Source organism: Nerophis lumbriciformis, linkage group LG30, assembly GCF_033978685.3.
Source record: "Nerophis lumbriciformis linkage group LG30, RoL_Nlum_v2.1, whole genome shotgun sequence".
Lineage (NCBI taxonomy): Eukaryota > Metazoa > Chordata > Actinopteri > Syngnathiformes > Syngnathidae > Nerophis > Nerophis lumbriciformis.
This window is the reverse complement of record NC_084577.2, coordinates 13,000,972-13,018,102: the sequence shown is the minus strand read 5'-3', so window position 1 is coordinate 13,018,102 and position 17,131 is coordinate 13,000,972. Positions and strand designations below refer to the sequence as shown.

Genomic DNA, 17,131 nt, shown 5'->3' with positions numbered 1-17,131 from the left:
ATCACTGGAGGATGAGGCAAAACATGTTACACATATAAAGCAAGCCGGGAACAGGCATGCTAATAGTTAAAAGCTAACCGCTAAGCTGGCTTTAAACAACACATTGGAACAAGTGCTTAGTAAACTTAAAGAAGTGTAGATACGGCAGAAAGTAAGCAGTTCTTAACAGGAAGTTGACATGTAGATTAATAAGAATCTAGAGAGAGGATAATATAACAACTAACGATATTTAGATACAACATTTTCACAATGTCAATAACAGAGTCTTGAATAATGGCTGATATCGATATTAAGTCCGATACAATATCAGCACAAATCATAGTACACACTTGTTTTAATGTTGTTTTTATTAATTAATTAGTGTTGAATGTTAGAAAAGGCTTGATCAAGTGAAGAGAAAAATAGTAGTAATGAACTTACAGCAGACTTTTGAAATGGAGTGATAATTTCTTTTCGGCCACACCTTGTGGTCGCAATAATTCTATAAATCAGGTCATGACGCAGAAAGTTGAATGGTGCGGATACGTTTGTTACTGGATATTTTGTAACACATTTCTGCTTTGGAGACTTTGTGTCTGTAAGTAATATGCAACGTATTATTTGATATTTGCTTTTTTTAAAGTGTTGTTTAAGACTGCAATATTGTTCAAATAAAGACACAAATTACATAGGTCTAGTTTGTCTGCTAGTGTGTGCTTAGCTGTTGTGTAGCTGCCAGCTCCTTTTAGCTTATAGCTTACCATGTTTACCTTTTGTAAATTACTTGACTAAAATACAGGAAAAGGCCACACTTGAGTAATTATTGGATGACAATTAGATGTTGACTGGTAGATAGTGTCAGCATTGTCGCAGCTACTACACAACACATAAAAGAACCGGTCCATAAATTGATACCAAAGGTGTATCATACAAGAGTGATTCGGTTGATATTTTTCTTTTCTCAAAATCTTTTTTTTTTTTTGGTCAATGTTTACAAACTCAGGGAATAATTCTCTGCACACGGAAAGATTGTGAGGGCAAAAATCAAAAGATTTTTTAAAAAGTAGTATAGTCCTTTTTGTTACGGTCTGTGTCAATCGTTGTTGGTGTGACCCCAGGATGCAGAGACAGGGGGCGAAGTGCAGGTAAGAAAAAAACTTTTACTGGGTGTTCCGTCTTTTTGCCCGCGTGGGGTATGGTCTCTTGCTGGCTTGGGAGCTGGTTGTCTCCTGCTTCTCCCGTGCCTTGTCCTCTGCCGGGCGGGTCTGTCTCTGGCACGGGTGTTCTGCATGGGACCGGGGGTCCCTTGTTCCCTAGGTACCACACCTGCTGTTTTGGGTTGGGCCCTGTGGGTAGCTGGGGCTGTACTTTGGCTCTCGCACATACTGGGAGACAAATTTATTCTACATACAAACACATACATACGCAGGTACACACAATTATTCATACATATACACTAGGGCTGCACGCTTTTGAGAAAAAACCTAATTTTCTCTCCGAAACTGCAATTTGCAATTTGTTGATTTTATACATAAAAATGCAGTAAACTGCAAAATTAACAAGTGAATGGAAGACATGTTACTTTTAGACAGTCAATCAATATATTATTGTCTCCAGGTGCCACACATTAGCACAATATGCAATAATTTAATTTAAAAAATATTTGGCTTTATGCAGACAGACTCAGAGCATTTGTCTACATCATGCTCTTAAACTGAAGAAATAATCCATAAAAACTATACAGTGTATGTGATAGGGTTGTACGGTATATCGGTATTCGTATAGTACCGCGATACTAGTCATATTCGGTACTCCCTCTAAAAAGTACCGTCTCGTGAATGCAATCACATTGGGCCATACTTAGGCGTGCAGTTTAAGAAATCTCCCTATGTTAAATTAAAGTTAAAGTACCAATGATTGTCACACACACACTAGGTGTGGTGAAATGTGTCCTCTGCATTTGACCCATCCCCTTGTTCACCCCCTGGGAGGTGAGGGGAGCAGTGAGCAGCAGCAGTGGCCGCGCCCGGGAATAATTTTTGGTGATTTAACCCCCAATTCCAACCCTTGATGCTGAGTGCCAAGCAGGGAGGTAATGGATCCCATTTTTATAGTCTTTGGTATGACTCGGCCGGGGTTTGAACTCACGACCTACCGATCTCAGGGCGGAAATTCTAACCACAAGGCCACTGAGTAGGTGAGAGCACTATGTGAGAGCACTATCACGGCAATATTGTCCAAACTACTTTTTTCCAAGCATATGACAACATAGCTCTGCCTTGTTGTGTCTGTAATCTGGACCGTGAGAGGAAAGATTCAAAATGTAAAACCACCCGGCTGCCAGGCTGACTTAATCACATGTACCGCTGTGGTCTTTCGTCAACAAGTCTTCATTCCTTACCCATATGTGGCTTGGCATGCTGGATTCTTGTTAGTCCACTCATGGAGTTGTTGACTCCTCGTGATTTGCAAACACTACAAATGTTGCAGTATTGTTGTTTTGTAACAGTATCTCCCCAGGATCCGCGTGTCCAAGCCAGTGTGACAGCACGTGGGTGGGGGGCTGCGGAGAGAGATAATGATGTCTGGCAACCCAGGGTCTCCCTGCAGTGCGTTTTCGCCTGCCTGGGCAATAACGAGACCGTGCTCAGCTAACAAGGCCTTCGAATATAAACGGGCGTCCGATTTTTAGAAACGACATGATGTGGACGGCCGTGCTCGAAATGTTCTATAGGGTACATCGAAATTGAGATTTGACAAGTTTCTGTATCTTTGTGAAATAAATAGAACACCGTTATCCTTAAATTATGCTTACATTTGAGTTTCAGAGTTTTTTTAAAAAGACAGAACACGGATTCATTGTTAATTTTGACAGCTGTTTTAATTACATTTTTAATAATAGTCTTTTGACGAAAATGTTTTTTACTTTTAGTCATTTAGTTTTATTCCACAAAATTCCTCAATATTTTAGTCAACTAAAATTACAGTAAATTTTGTCAACTAAAATATAAAGTATAGCGGACAATGCACCTTTCAAGTTGTCTTGAAAGCACTTTTATTAATTATTATTATTGCAGAGCATCTCAAAAACTGAATTTCACAACCGGACCTGCACTCCATGAATATTTCAATTAATACATTTCACACTAAACCTTATTGTGTGTTACTGTTTTAGCTCAAATGTAGCATTTTTTTCAAATGTTAAATAATATATGACTAAAATGGTAACATGAAGAAACAAACAAACATAAGAAGGGGTGACAGATCAACTTTCTCTTTATGAACAAGCTGAACTGTGCTTTATGCGCTGCTCTGCCAATGTGCTCACACACACAGAAAGCCACTATGGTGCCCTCACAAACTATCAGAAATCTCAGCAATCCTTAACTTTAACAACCGGATTGCTACAATAATTATTATTTAAAAAAGTAACATCCAACCACATTAAAGGCCTACTGAAATGTGATTTTCTTATTTAAACGGGGATAGCAGGTCCATTCTATGTGTCATACTTGATCATTTCGCGATATTGCCATATTTTTGCTGAAAGGATTTAGTAGAGAACATCGACGATAACTTTTGGTCACTGATAAAAAAGCCTTGCCTGTACCGGAAGTAGCAGACGATATGCGCGTGACGTCACAGGTTGTGGAGCTCCTCACATCTGCACATTGTTTACAATCATGGCCACCAGCAGCGAGAGCGATTCGGACCGAGAAAGCGACGATTTCCCCATTAATTTCAGCGAGGATGAAAGATTCGTGGATGAGGAAAGTGAGAGTGAAGGACTAGAGGGCAGTGGGAGCGATTCAGATAGGGAAGATGCTGTGAGAGGCGGGTGGGACCTGATATTCAGCTGGGAATGACTAAAACAGTAAATGAACACAATTAGCCACAACACAACCAGGCTTATTTAATATGCCACAAATTAATCCCGCATAACAAACACCTCCCCCCTCCCGTCCATATAACCCGCCAATACAACTCAAACACCTGCACAACACACTCAATCCCACAGCCCAAAGTACCGTTCACCTCCCCAAAGTTCATACAGCACATATATTTCCCCAAAGTTACGTACGTGACATGCACATAGCGGCACGCACGTACGGGCAAGCGATCAAATGTTTGGAAGCCGCAGCTGAATACGTACTCACGGTACCGCGTCTGCGTGTCCAACTCAAAGTCCTCCTGGTAAGAGTCTCTGTTGTCCCAGTTCTCCACAGGCCAATGGTAAAACTTGACTGTCATCTTTCGGGAATGTAAACAATGAAACACTGGCTGTGTTATCCGGCACAACAGTCAGAGGGTGCATTCTACGGCGGGGGTGCGTTATCCGGCACAACACCTGCCGCAATACACCGCTTCCCACCTACAGCTTTCTTCTTTGCTGTCTCCATTGTTCATTGAACAAATTGCAAAAGATTCACCAACAGATAGACAGGTAGGGTCTTGTCCTCCCTGTGAAATAGGTCTGCTCTGGCATCGTCTTTTCAGAAAAAGCTGGTCTCATCACAATTAAAACGTACTGTAGTACAAAGCCTGCTTTGTGGATTTGTCCATACTTGTGTGCGCCATTAATGTACTCCTCGCAAATAGTATTTTTTCAACTCTATGGCGATTCCTTCCTTCTCTCCATGCGGGTCTGTTAAGTTTTTGGGACTCATATTGAGTTGGAGAAATTGACAAAACCTGTCAAAAGGCGAAAAAACACAGAAAAAAAGGCACACACTCTGACGCACTGAGTAGTGAGTGACTGGTAGTGTACTGCAATGTGCAACAAGAAATGAGGAGGGATCCGCCTCCTTCACTAAAATGCTGTGCCCTGATTTTTGCTTGCAGGCGTAGCACAAAATGGATGAATTAAGTGTTCGTACGCAGAGAGAGATGATTCTCACACGGAGGCTCATTTGGCTCAATCTAAAAGTTTTTTATATCTAAACGTTTGTAAATAGAAGTGTTTTATACCAAACCAGTGAAGTTGGCACATTGTGTAATTCGTAAAAATAAAAACAGAAGGTAATTATTTGCTAATCCTTTTCAACTTATATTCTATTCAATAGACTGCAAAGACAAGATATTTAATGTTCAAACTGAGAAACTGATTTTTTTTTTAGCAAATAAATATTAACTTAGAATTTAATGGCAGCAACACATTGCAAAAATGTTGGCACAGGGGCATTTTTACCACTGTGTTACGTTTAACAACACTCAGTAAACGTTTGGGAACTGAGGAGACACATTTTTGAAGCTTTTCAGGTGGAATTATTTCCCATTCTTGCTTGATGTACAGCTTAAGTTGTTCAACAGTCCGGGGGTCTCCGTTGTGGTATTTTAGGCTTCATATTGCGCCACACATTTTCAATGGGAGACAGGTCTGGACTACAGGCAGGCCAGTCTAGTACCCGCACTCTTTTACTACGAAGCCACGCTGTTGTACCACATGGCTTGGCATTGTCTTGCTGAAATAAGCAGGGGCGTCCATGATAACGTTGCCTGGATGGCAACATATGTAGCTCCAAAACCTGTATGTACCTTTCAGCATTAATGGTGTCTTCACAGATCTGTAAATTACCCATGACTTGGGCACTAATACACCCGCATACCATCACGGATGCTGGCTTTTCAACTTTGCGCCTATAACAATCCGGATGGTTCTTTTCCTCTTTGTTCCGGAGGACACAATGTCCACAGTTTCCTAAAACAATTACAAATGTGGATTCGTCAGACCACAGAACACTTTTCCACTTTGCATCGGTCCATCTTAGATGAGCTCGGGCCCAGCGAAGCCGGCGGCGTTTCTGGGTGTTGTTGATAAATGGCTTTTGCTTTGCATAGTAGAGTTTTAACTTGCACTTTCAGAAGTTAGCGACGAATTGTAGTTACTGACAGTGGTCTTCTGAAGTGTTCCTGAGCCCATTTGGTGATATCCTTTACACACTGATGTCGCTTTTTGATGCAGTACTGCCTGAGGGATCGAAGGTCCGTAATATCATCGATTACGTGCAATGAGTTCTCCGGATTCTCTGAAACTTTTGATGATATTACGGACCACAGATGGTGAAATTCCTAAATTCTTTGCAATAGCTCGTTGAGAAAAGTTGTCCTTAAACTGTTCGACAATTTGCTCACGCTTTTGTTCACAAAGTGGTGACCCTCGCCCCATCCTTGTTTGTGAATGACTGAGCATTTCATGGAAGCTGCTTTATACCCAATCACGGCACCCACCTGTTCCCAATTAGCCTGTTCACCTGTGGGATGTTCCAAAATAAGTGTGTGATGAGCATTCATCAACTTCCTCAGTCTTTTTTGCCACTTGTGCCAGCTTTTTTGAAACATGTTGCAGGCATCAAAATCCAAATGAGCTAATAATTGCAAAAAATAACAACGTTTTACAGTTTGAACGTTAAGTATCTTGTCTTTGCAGTCTATTCAATTGAATATAGGTTGAAAAGGGTTTGCAAATCATTGTATTCTGGTTTTATTTACGATTTACACAATGTGCCAACTTCACTGGTTTTGGTTTTTGTAAATCCCAAAAACAACTAAAAAAAAAAAAATCAATTGAATGTGTTTTACTCACCCCCTTTAATTGCCCAACAACTGTAAAATTATATTGCTGAATAGATAGTACCGTATTTTTCGGACTATAAGTCGCACCGGAGTATAAGTCGCACCTGCCCAAAATGCATCCTAAAAAAGGAAAAAACTATGAAAAAAACTGTGACTTATAGTCCGAAAAATACGGTATGTCTAATATTTAGGACGGAGGGATTTTCTCTCCATGGTCTGTCTTTGCAGCGTGATCGCCTCCTTTCTCACAACCCTTTGTGCGTAACTGTGCCAGTTTGCATGAACATTTCAAACATTCTAAAGAGCGGTCGCAAAACAATTTCATTCTTAATAAATCACATTGCAAGTGCTAAATTATTATATCTGCATCTCCTCTTCCCTGTATTGTGGGTGTTCTGATCATCAGCATATATTCTGCATATACATGAACATGCTCATATATCCCTACGTCACACAGACCCCAACGTGTGGGATGCCTTGTTGCTGTATACTAGTGATACAAACTGCATATTCCATCACCCTTCCACGTCACACTTCTGTGGAGATAAATGGAATTTCAAGATTTGGCTCACATCACCATCTGCTTTAAATCCTGTATTCCGTCTGCAGCCTGCAGGCTAGTTAACATTGCATGAATAATGAAACTTCAGGATTAGGTGTCTTTCTGGAGACTTAAGGGAAACTCACCTCTACTTTTTTAATAGACGTTCATTTAAATTTGAATAAGTAATATGCATATGGGCTGTGTGCACAACTATCACAGATTTACATGCACATTAAATCTGATCTTTAGTTCAGTTAAATGCATAAGCAGTTTTAAGATTAGAGCGCAGATACTGTACTATCTATCAGTATACTGCATGGTTGTCACTGGAAATGTTTTGATCAGGGATTTATGCTGCCGATAACGATCATCCATGAGTGAGATCGGCCGATTCCGGTACTGATACCAATCACACATGTGATCTGTATTAAAAATAATAGTGTTAATACATATTACATGTTTCAATGTTTTTATCGTGAGTGCTACTGACAGTTTAACAATATCAACAGAATCTTGTAACTCGTTTGTTATTCTCTTTTATTACACACAATTGTTTGAGCAAAACAAAGTCAATAGTACCCAAAACCTGTCATGTCTGTGTGATCATGTTTTGTTTTAGTCATGTTCGGTTTTGTTTTTTGGACTTTTTGTGCACTTTTGTTTGTTTTGTCACCATAGCAACCATTAGTTTTCACCTGTCACGCACCTGTTTCACGTTTTGAGTCACGCACCTGTTTTCACTAATCATGTCACTATTATTTAAGCTTCGAGTTGCCAGGCTGTCTGTCTGGCAACATCACACTCTTTATCATCACTCTGCATAATGCCATGTTCACAGTCCCATGCCAAGTAAGTGTTTGTTTCATTGTTCACAGTTTCTGCCTTTGTGCAAGTTTTGTTTTCATTAGCCAAATTTTTTACCTCCGCCATTGTGCGCGCCTTTCGTTTGTACATTTTTGAGTTAGAATTCAAATGTATTCACCTTCACGCCATGTCTGATCCAAATCATTTGCACCACGGGAGAACAAACCACGCCAAAGTCCAAGTCCTGACAAAACCTAGACAAAATCAAAAAACTGTCAAACCCTCAAAGTCCTAAGACTTATCCTCTGAACTTGTAAACAGGAACAAAAATGATAAAAAAAAATATTTTGAGAAAATAAAAATCTTGAACTAATCATTTTAGTATCGATCACATACTGATGTTACCCTCGGTGTTGACGCCACCAATTTATGGATCGATGTATGGTCCTCGTGCACGTTGTGTATTGACTGCGACAATGCTAAAACAAATAACAACTGTTGTTGTCAAATTATCCTTTCTCTAGACTCTTATTAACCTATGTGTTTATTTCCTGTTAATAACTGCTTAATTCCTGCTATTGTTGCATCTCCACTTATTAAAGTTCACTCAGCCCATGTCTTTTGTTGTTTCTAGCCAGCTTATCACCTAGTTTAGCTATTAGCATGCTTGATCCTGCTTGCTCTCTGTGTGTAACACGCTGAGCCTCGTCCTCCAGTGATAATGCTACATGATAATGATAGATACATTGGGGAATAGATTCATATGACCCCATTTCTGGGTGGATCTTGCGTGAGAGGAGAGGGCAAGGGAGTAATCATTTTAGACTTAGACTTAGATTTAGACTTAGACTTAGACTAACTTTATTGATAGAGATGTCCGATAATGGCTTTTTTGCCGATATCCAATATTCCGATATTGTCCAACTCTTGATTACAGATTCCGATATCAACCGATACCAATATATACAGTCGTGGAATTAACACATTATTATGCCTAATTTTGTTGTGATGCCCCGCTGGATGCATTAAACAATGTAACAAGGTTTTCCAAAATAAAGCAACTCAAGTTATGGAAAAAAATGCCAACATGGCACTGCCATATTTATTATTGAAGTCACAAAGTGCATTATTTTTTTTTAACATGCCTCAAAACAGCAGCTTGGAATTTGGGACATGCTCTCCCTGAGAGAGCATGAGGAGGTTGAGGTGGGCGGAGTTGGTGGGGGGCAGGGTTTCGGTAGGGGGTAGCAAGGGGTGTATATTGTAGCGTCCCGGAAGAGTTAGTGCTGCAAGGGGTTCTGGGTATTTGTTCTGTTGTGTTTATGTTGTGTTACGGTGCGGATGTTCTCCCGAAATGTGTTTGTCATTCTTGTTTGGTGTGGGTTCACAGTGTGGCGCATATTTGTAACAGTGTTAAAGTTGTTTATACGGCCACCCTCAGTGTGACCTGTATGGCTATTGACCAAGTATGCTTTGCATTCACTTGTGTGTGTGAAAAGCCGTAGATTTTATATGATTGGGCCGGCACGCAAAGGCAGTGCCTTTAAGGCACGCCCCCAATATTGTTGTCTGGGTGGAAATCGGGAGAAATTCGGGAGAATGGTTGCCCCGGGAGACTGTCGGGAGGGGCACTGAATTTCGTGAGTCTCCCGGGAAAATCGGGAGGGTTGGCAAGTATGACTGGGAGACGCAACTCCTCTGTACTTCTCCCTACGCCCATGTACCACTCCGTACAGCGGCGTTTTAAAAAGTCATACATTTTACTTTTTGAAAACAATACCGATAATTTCCGATATTACATTTTAAAGTATTTATCGGCCGATAATATCGGCAGTCCGATATTATCGGACATCTCTATTTATTGATCCACAAGGGAAATTGTTCCACACAGTAGCTCAGTTTCAAAGGATGGAAAGGGTAAGGATAGAAAGGATAATGCAGGTATTAAGTAGACAAGAAAATGTACCATAGTAGCAATATAAAATATAACATATATGTAATATTTACATATTATATATACAGTATATAATATATACTGATATATTAAATTACTATATTATAATATATTTTTAACTATTATATTATCCATCCATCCATTTTCTACCGCTTGTCCCTTATATTGTATTACATTATATATATTTTGCAATGCAGTCTGCTGAAAATTATGGACAGCGCCACTCGACATCCCTCGCCCCCCCCAATTCATTACGATTCATAGGTCAGGTGAACCTTGAGGAATGGGGCCATATGAATCCCCGTCCTACTGTACTAAGAAATGTAGTTTAATTGCCATAATGGAGGAGATCATTAATAACTTAGGGAAGCATCTCCACACAGTGGGGACTCACAATTAGCTGCTATCTTGTCAGCCGGTGGTCTAAAAATAAATACAATATTAGCCAGAGGGGATCAGCGTTTGTGATTCGCATTAAAAGGCATTAATCAGCATTGGCGATCACTTTTTCGAGAAAATCGGCACATTCCTAGTTGTTACATCACCCCGTTTTTCTTGTACCATCAAAGTCAATCATTACATCATTACTACAGTATATGCAAACATTTTAAACATTGGAGGGACAGGAAAATAATCATAAAAATTTAAATAAAGTAAAATATAAAATGATATGATTGGCTTGCCTGACTTCAGTCCCCACTGTGCCTATGCCAGCTATGTCTCTAGCTGGCATAGGCTCCAGCTCACCCAGGACCGCAAAAAAGACAAGTTGTATAGAAAAGCGCTGGAAGGTGCAAACATAATTGTATCCAATACTATTTCCAAAATATTAGTACAGCCTATGTGAGATGTTACTGTTCACACTGCTGATCCAGTGCCAGAATCCATTGCTTCATTTTTGAACCAGTCAGGAATAATGCAACTGTAAAAGGTCAGACAGATACTCTCCTGGGTGGTGGTGGTGGCACGGTGGCTTCCCGCTGAGCACAGTAAGGCAGAGGATAGAGCCGCCGGTCAGTTCCTCGGTAGGCACCGTTAAGGCCGCCAAAATCAAAGCCAGACGGGTGTAATAAATATATTGTTGGCACAGAAAGGACCCATGCGGAGCTTTGCCATCCCCAGGCAAGGAGGGAAGGAATAAAGGAAAGGGAAATAAAGAAATAAATGGGTACAAGGTGTGAACAGGGTTTTTTGTATGAAGATAGACAGTCATTCTTATCATTATTTATAGAAACACCTGAGTTAATATATAGCCAGTTGTGCATCTTACCTCTTTGGTCTATTAGAGTCATTTAATGCTAAGGGGGACACAACTGGACATTTTTTTTTTAGTTAAAGCAAATTTAAATAATGGATCCCATATTCCAATATATGACTCATTATTATCTAAACTAAATGCAGTTTTTTCTACTGATATCATCTCCATAGCGTGTGTATACCAGTCGGAATGTGTTGGGCTATCAACATCTATCCATTTTTTTAATATTACCCTTTTTGTTATGATGCATATTGAAAGAAATGCATTTTTACTCTTTGATGACACGTTACTAAATTGAGGGAGATCCCCAAGAATACAAGTTTGCAGTGTCATTGGGACATACTTACCAACCTTGAGACCTCCGATTTCGGGAGGTGGGGGTGGTGGTGGGGGGGGGCGTGGTGGGGGGCGTGGTTAGGGGCGTGGTTTAGAGGGGAGGGGTGTATTTACAGCTAGAATTCAATTCACCAAGTCAAGCATTTCATATATATATATATGTATATATATATATATATATATATATATATATATATATATATATATATATATATATATATATATAAAAGAAATACTTGACTTTCAGTGAATTCTAGCCATATATATATATATATATATATATATATATATATATATATATATATGTGTATATATATATATATATGTATGTATATCTATTTTATTTTATATATATATATATATATATATATATATATATATATATATATATATATATATATATATATATATATATAAGAGGAATACTTGAATTTCAGTTTTCATTTATTTACACATATACACACACATAACACTCATCTACTCATTGTTGAGTTAAGGGTTGAATTGTCTATTCTTGTTCTATTCTCTGTCACTATTTTTCTAACCATGCTGAACATCCTCTCTGATGATGCATTCTGCTTTGTCTCCTTGTTGTGTGCGCAGTTGTGCACTGCACTCTCTAAAAGCCGTAGATGTTATTGTCACATATGCATGTACAGTAGATGGCAGTATTGTCCTGTTTAAGAGTGTCACAATATTGCTGTTTACGGCAGACGAACTGCTTTACGGTAGACGAAAACGTGACTGCTGTTGTTGTGTGTTGTTACCGCGCTGGAAGGACGTTAATGAAACTGCCTAACAATAAACCCACATAAGAAACCAAGAACTCGCCCTAGATCATTTTACAGTTATAACGTGATTGGGCAGGCATGCTGTTTATATTGTGGTAAAGCGGACGTGAAAACAGGCTGTCGACACGTCACTCAGGTCCGCCTGAATTTCGGGAGATTTTCGGGAGAGGCGTTGAATTTCGGGAGTCTCCCGGAAAATCCGGGAGGGTTGGCAAGTATGCATTGGGATGTTTATATTAAGGAATATGATTGCTTCTTTTGTTGTTTTCAACCATAACTCTTTTATTCTCTGACATTCCCACAATAAATGAACAAGTTTTGGACATTTGATACACTCAAGCAAAGACACATCTGGACTAGGGTTGTACGGTATACCGGTGTTAGTATAGTACCGCGATACTAATGAACCATTTTCGGTACTATACCATCTCTGAAACGTACCGGTCCCACACCCGCCCCCGTCAAAGTCACGTCGTGTCATTGCTGGATTCACGAGCAGACGAGCATGTTCGGTGGCACACAATCACGGAGTACTTACAAGCAGACACAGTGTGTAGACAGAAAAGGGAGAACGGATGCATTTTGGCTTAAAAACTAACAATAAAGGTGAAGTTATAACACTGAAACGCCCTCAGGAAGAGGTGCTTTAAGACATGGCTAGCTAGCTAGCGGCTAAAGTCCATCCGCCGTCGGCAGTGATTTAGCGACTTTTAAATCACTAATCCTGGTCTCCACGACGACAAATAAAGTAAGTTTCTTACAAGTATCATCCCTGCAGGACGAGGAATAGCTAAACATGCTTCACTACACACCGTAGCTCACCGGAGTCAAAATGTAAACAAATGCCATGGATGGATCTACACCTGACATCCACTGTAATGATATCAAGTACAGGCACGTATCTAGTCCATACATAATGATTACGTTGATATTTTTTGGCATCACAGCAACTGCTTTTGTTTAAAAAAAAAAGTATATTATGTTTATGAACTCAGGAAATATGTCCCTGGACACATGAGGCCTTGGAATATGACCAATGTATGATCCTGTAACTACTTGGTATCGGATTGATACCCAAATGTGTGGTATCATCCAAAACTAATGTAAAGTATCCAACAACAGAAGAATAAGTGATTATTACATTTTAACAGAAGTGTAGACAGAACATGTTAAAAGAGAAAGTAAGCAGATATTAACAGTAAATGAACAAGTAGATTAATAGTTCATTTTCTACCACTTGTCCTTAATAATGTTGACAAAATAATAGAATGATAAATGACACAATATGTTACTGCATACGTCAGCAGATTAATTCGGAGCCTTTGTTTGTTTACTTACTACTAAAAGACAAGTTGTCTTGTATGTTCACTATTTTATTTAAGGACTTAACTGCAATAAGAAACATATGTTTAATATACTGTAAGATGTTTTTGTTAAAATAAAGCCAATAATGCAATTTTTTTGTGGTCCTCTTTATTTAGAAAAGTACCGAAAAGTATCAAAATTATTTTAGTACGGGTACCTGTACCAAAATACTGGTATCGTTACAACATTAATCTGGACATGTAAATAAAGAAGACACGGACCATTTAAATTTAAGTCATAATCAGTTAAACGTCATCTCAATTCTGTGAAGACCGCCTCATAGTTGGAAAACAGTTTGAATCTCTCAGCCCTTGTTAAAGTGTCCATCAGCAGCAGCCATGCCAGTGTCCTTGAGCAAGACTCCGCGAGAGTATGACTAAGCTCAGAATCTATAACAGTGCAAGCGAGGCATCTGCACAGATGAACTGATTTGGAGCACAGCCCAAACTATTATGCTCTATGATACAGCTGAATATTGAAGTCATAACCCTTTTGGAATCGTTCTTGGCAGCGCATGCGTTCAGAGTTTTGATGCTGAGTGCCCTTGACATCCCGCCTAACCCGGGCCGCAGCACTGTCGGCCATGTTCCAAGACAGGGCTCAGTACAAGTCCTCCCCTGGATTATCACCTCGTCTGGACAATCTTTCTCCTCGTCTTTTGTGGCGCTCATTCGTTTATTACTTATCTATCGACAATCCTCACATCTCCCTCAGATGGGTATTTTGTTGTTGCTGCTCTTCGCCTTGCTCTCTGACAAGGACAATGCATCACATACATGCAGCTCGTGTGTGGCTCTCAGCAGGGAATGAGACAAAGGGCGAGTGGTATAGAGGTCTTCATTGCGACAATGTTGTAGGTGTGTATAGGGATGGGTACCTTTCCCATTCGAATCGTGTTAACTTTTCTTTTTTTTTTTACATTTGCAAGTACTGTTTTGAGTTATATCGTCAACTTTGTATGCAGTTGCAATTTGAAGACATTAGATGGCAGTAGTGTTGTCCTGATCAGGGGCGTCACTAGCTTTTAAGGACAGGGGGGGCTTAGCCCCCAGGAGATGCACAGGATGCGAGCGAACGTTACGCACAAGCACAAAACTTCACAAACGGCTAACAAAGACTTAGAAATGATTCATTGTTATTATTATTATTTTTAAAAAATGCACGGGGCGAAATGAAATGCTCCCCGGGACGATGGCTTTTAACCATTTTTTTTCTTTTTCTTTTTATGTATTTATTCATTTTACATTTTATATTAAATATCTTGGTTTTTCCTCCCTCTGAAAATCCTATGAAATGTTTAACAAGCCATCCTATAATAATACAACAGCTATTAATGTAACAATACAATAAAACAAATATATTTAATGATGTTTTTTTCATTATTTTAACAATAGGCTAATGTATATTACTTTATATAGATTCTACAAGAAACACAAAACTTAAAAACTAAATTATTTACAATTGCACACACAAGGTTTCGTGCAGCTTCACTCATTGTAAAGGAAGATAATGTGCTTCGTACACCTGCAGGACCGCAAGCAAGGTCGCAGAGAAAATGCGGACTGGAATTTGAGTGATGTGGGCATTTTCTATATGAACAAGTGGAATGGATTGGATACCGACGCATTAAAGAGACTCTCTACCTTACACTACGAAGTGAGGGGAAACTGAGTGAATAATAACAGGTTATATGATTATTTATTTAAACTCATATTCGGGCCACTTTATGATGAATATGTCGGCATGTATTTGTAAAAAAAACAAAAAAAACCACCAAATTATTTAGGGGGGTTTAAGAATATTTTAGGGGGGCTTGAGCCCCCCTAAAATAGGCCTAACAACGCCAATGGTCCCGATACCAATATTTTGGTACCGGTACTGGTAACAAAATTATGTTGATGCTTTTCGATACTTTTCTAAATAAAGGGGACCACAAAAAATGCATTAATGGCTTTATTTTAACAAAAAATCTTATGGTACATTAAACATATGTTTCTTATTGCAAGTTTGTCCTTAAATAAAATAGTGAACATACGAGACAACTTGTCTTTTAGTAGTAAGTAAGCAAACAAAGGCTCCTAATTAGTCTGCTGACATATGCAGTAACATATTGTGTCATTTATCATTCTATTATTTTGTCAACATTATTAAGTACAAGTGGTTGAAAATAAATAAATAATCTACTTGTTCATTTACTGTTAATATTTGCTTCCTTCCTCTTTTAACATGTTCTATCTACACTTCTGTTAAAATGTAATAATCACGTATTCTTCTGTTGTTTAGATTCTTTAGATTAGTTTTGGATGACACCACAAATGTGGGTATCAATCTGATACCAAGTAGTTACAGGATCATACATTGGTCATATTCAAAGTCCTCATGTGTCCAGGGACATATTTCCTGAGTTTATAAACATAATATAAATTTAAAAGAAATGAAGGAAGATGTTGTGATGCCAAAAAATATCGATGTAATCCTAGTAGTATCGACTAGATACGCGCCTGTACTTGGTATCATTACAGTGGATGTCAGGTGTAGATCCACCAATGGTTTTTGATGCCGGTGAGCTACAGTGTGTAGTGAAGCATGTTTAGCTATTCCTCGTCCTGCAGGGATGATACTTGTAAGAAACGTACTATATATGTCGCCATGGAGGCGAGGATTAGTGATTTAGAAGTAGCTAAAACACTGCCGACTGGGGCTGGACTTTGGCCGTTCGCGAGCTAGCCATGTCTTAAAGCACCTCTTCCTGAGGGCATTTCAGTGTTATAACTTCATCAAATGTTAGTTTTTAAGCCAAAATGCGTCCGTTCTCCCTTTTCTGTCTACACACTGTGTCTGTTTGTAAGTACTCCGTGATTGTGCACTGTGGAACATGCTTGCCTGCTCGTAAACCAGCAATGACACGACGTGACGACGACGGCGGGGTGGCGGACCGGTACTTTTCAGAGGCGGTATAGTATCGAATATGATTCATTAGTATCGCGGTACTATACTAATACCGGTATACCGTACAACCCTACATGGCAGTAGTGTATAGACAACAGTGTGTTGCCATACCCAGGAAGTAGTTTTTGCCATAAAGTTGAATGTGGCAGCCTTTTTTTTTTTTTAGCCCTACAAAGTGTTTATACTGTAAGTCAGGCCTATTCAACTGGCGGCCCGCCAAGGCTTTTCATTTGGCCCGCAGAATATCACCCAAATAGGCTCTTTGAAACCATTCAAAACTGGGTCGATCATGTATGCAGTACTCCCGCCACCCCGCAGGGGGCAACAGCAAAGCATATGTGTCACAATGAAGCAGCAGTGAGTGAGTAGAAGAATATGCCGCACTATCGACCTTGAAAAAAATCAAAATAAATTGTGAAAATCAAACGTTTAACAGCGGCTGGACAACAAAGTATGAATTTGTTGAAAGTTCTGTCTTTGCGATTTCTTTTCTATTCGTGATTGTGTTGTTTTTGTCTGTTTTAACGATCAAAACTATTAAATACATGTAGCACTGAATTTGACAAGCAGTGGGCGAT

General features: G+C 39.3%; 1 protein-coding gene across 3 annotated transcripts in view; it reads left to right on the top strand.

Annotated features, from left to right (window-relative positions):
- lsamp (limbic system associated membrane protein) overlaps positions 1-17,131 on the top strand; it is a 1,017,468-nt gene that overhangs the window by 919,711 nt on the left and 80,626 nt on the right. The gene's annotated exons all lie outside the window — the stretch shown is intronic.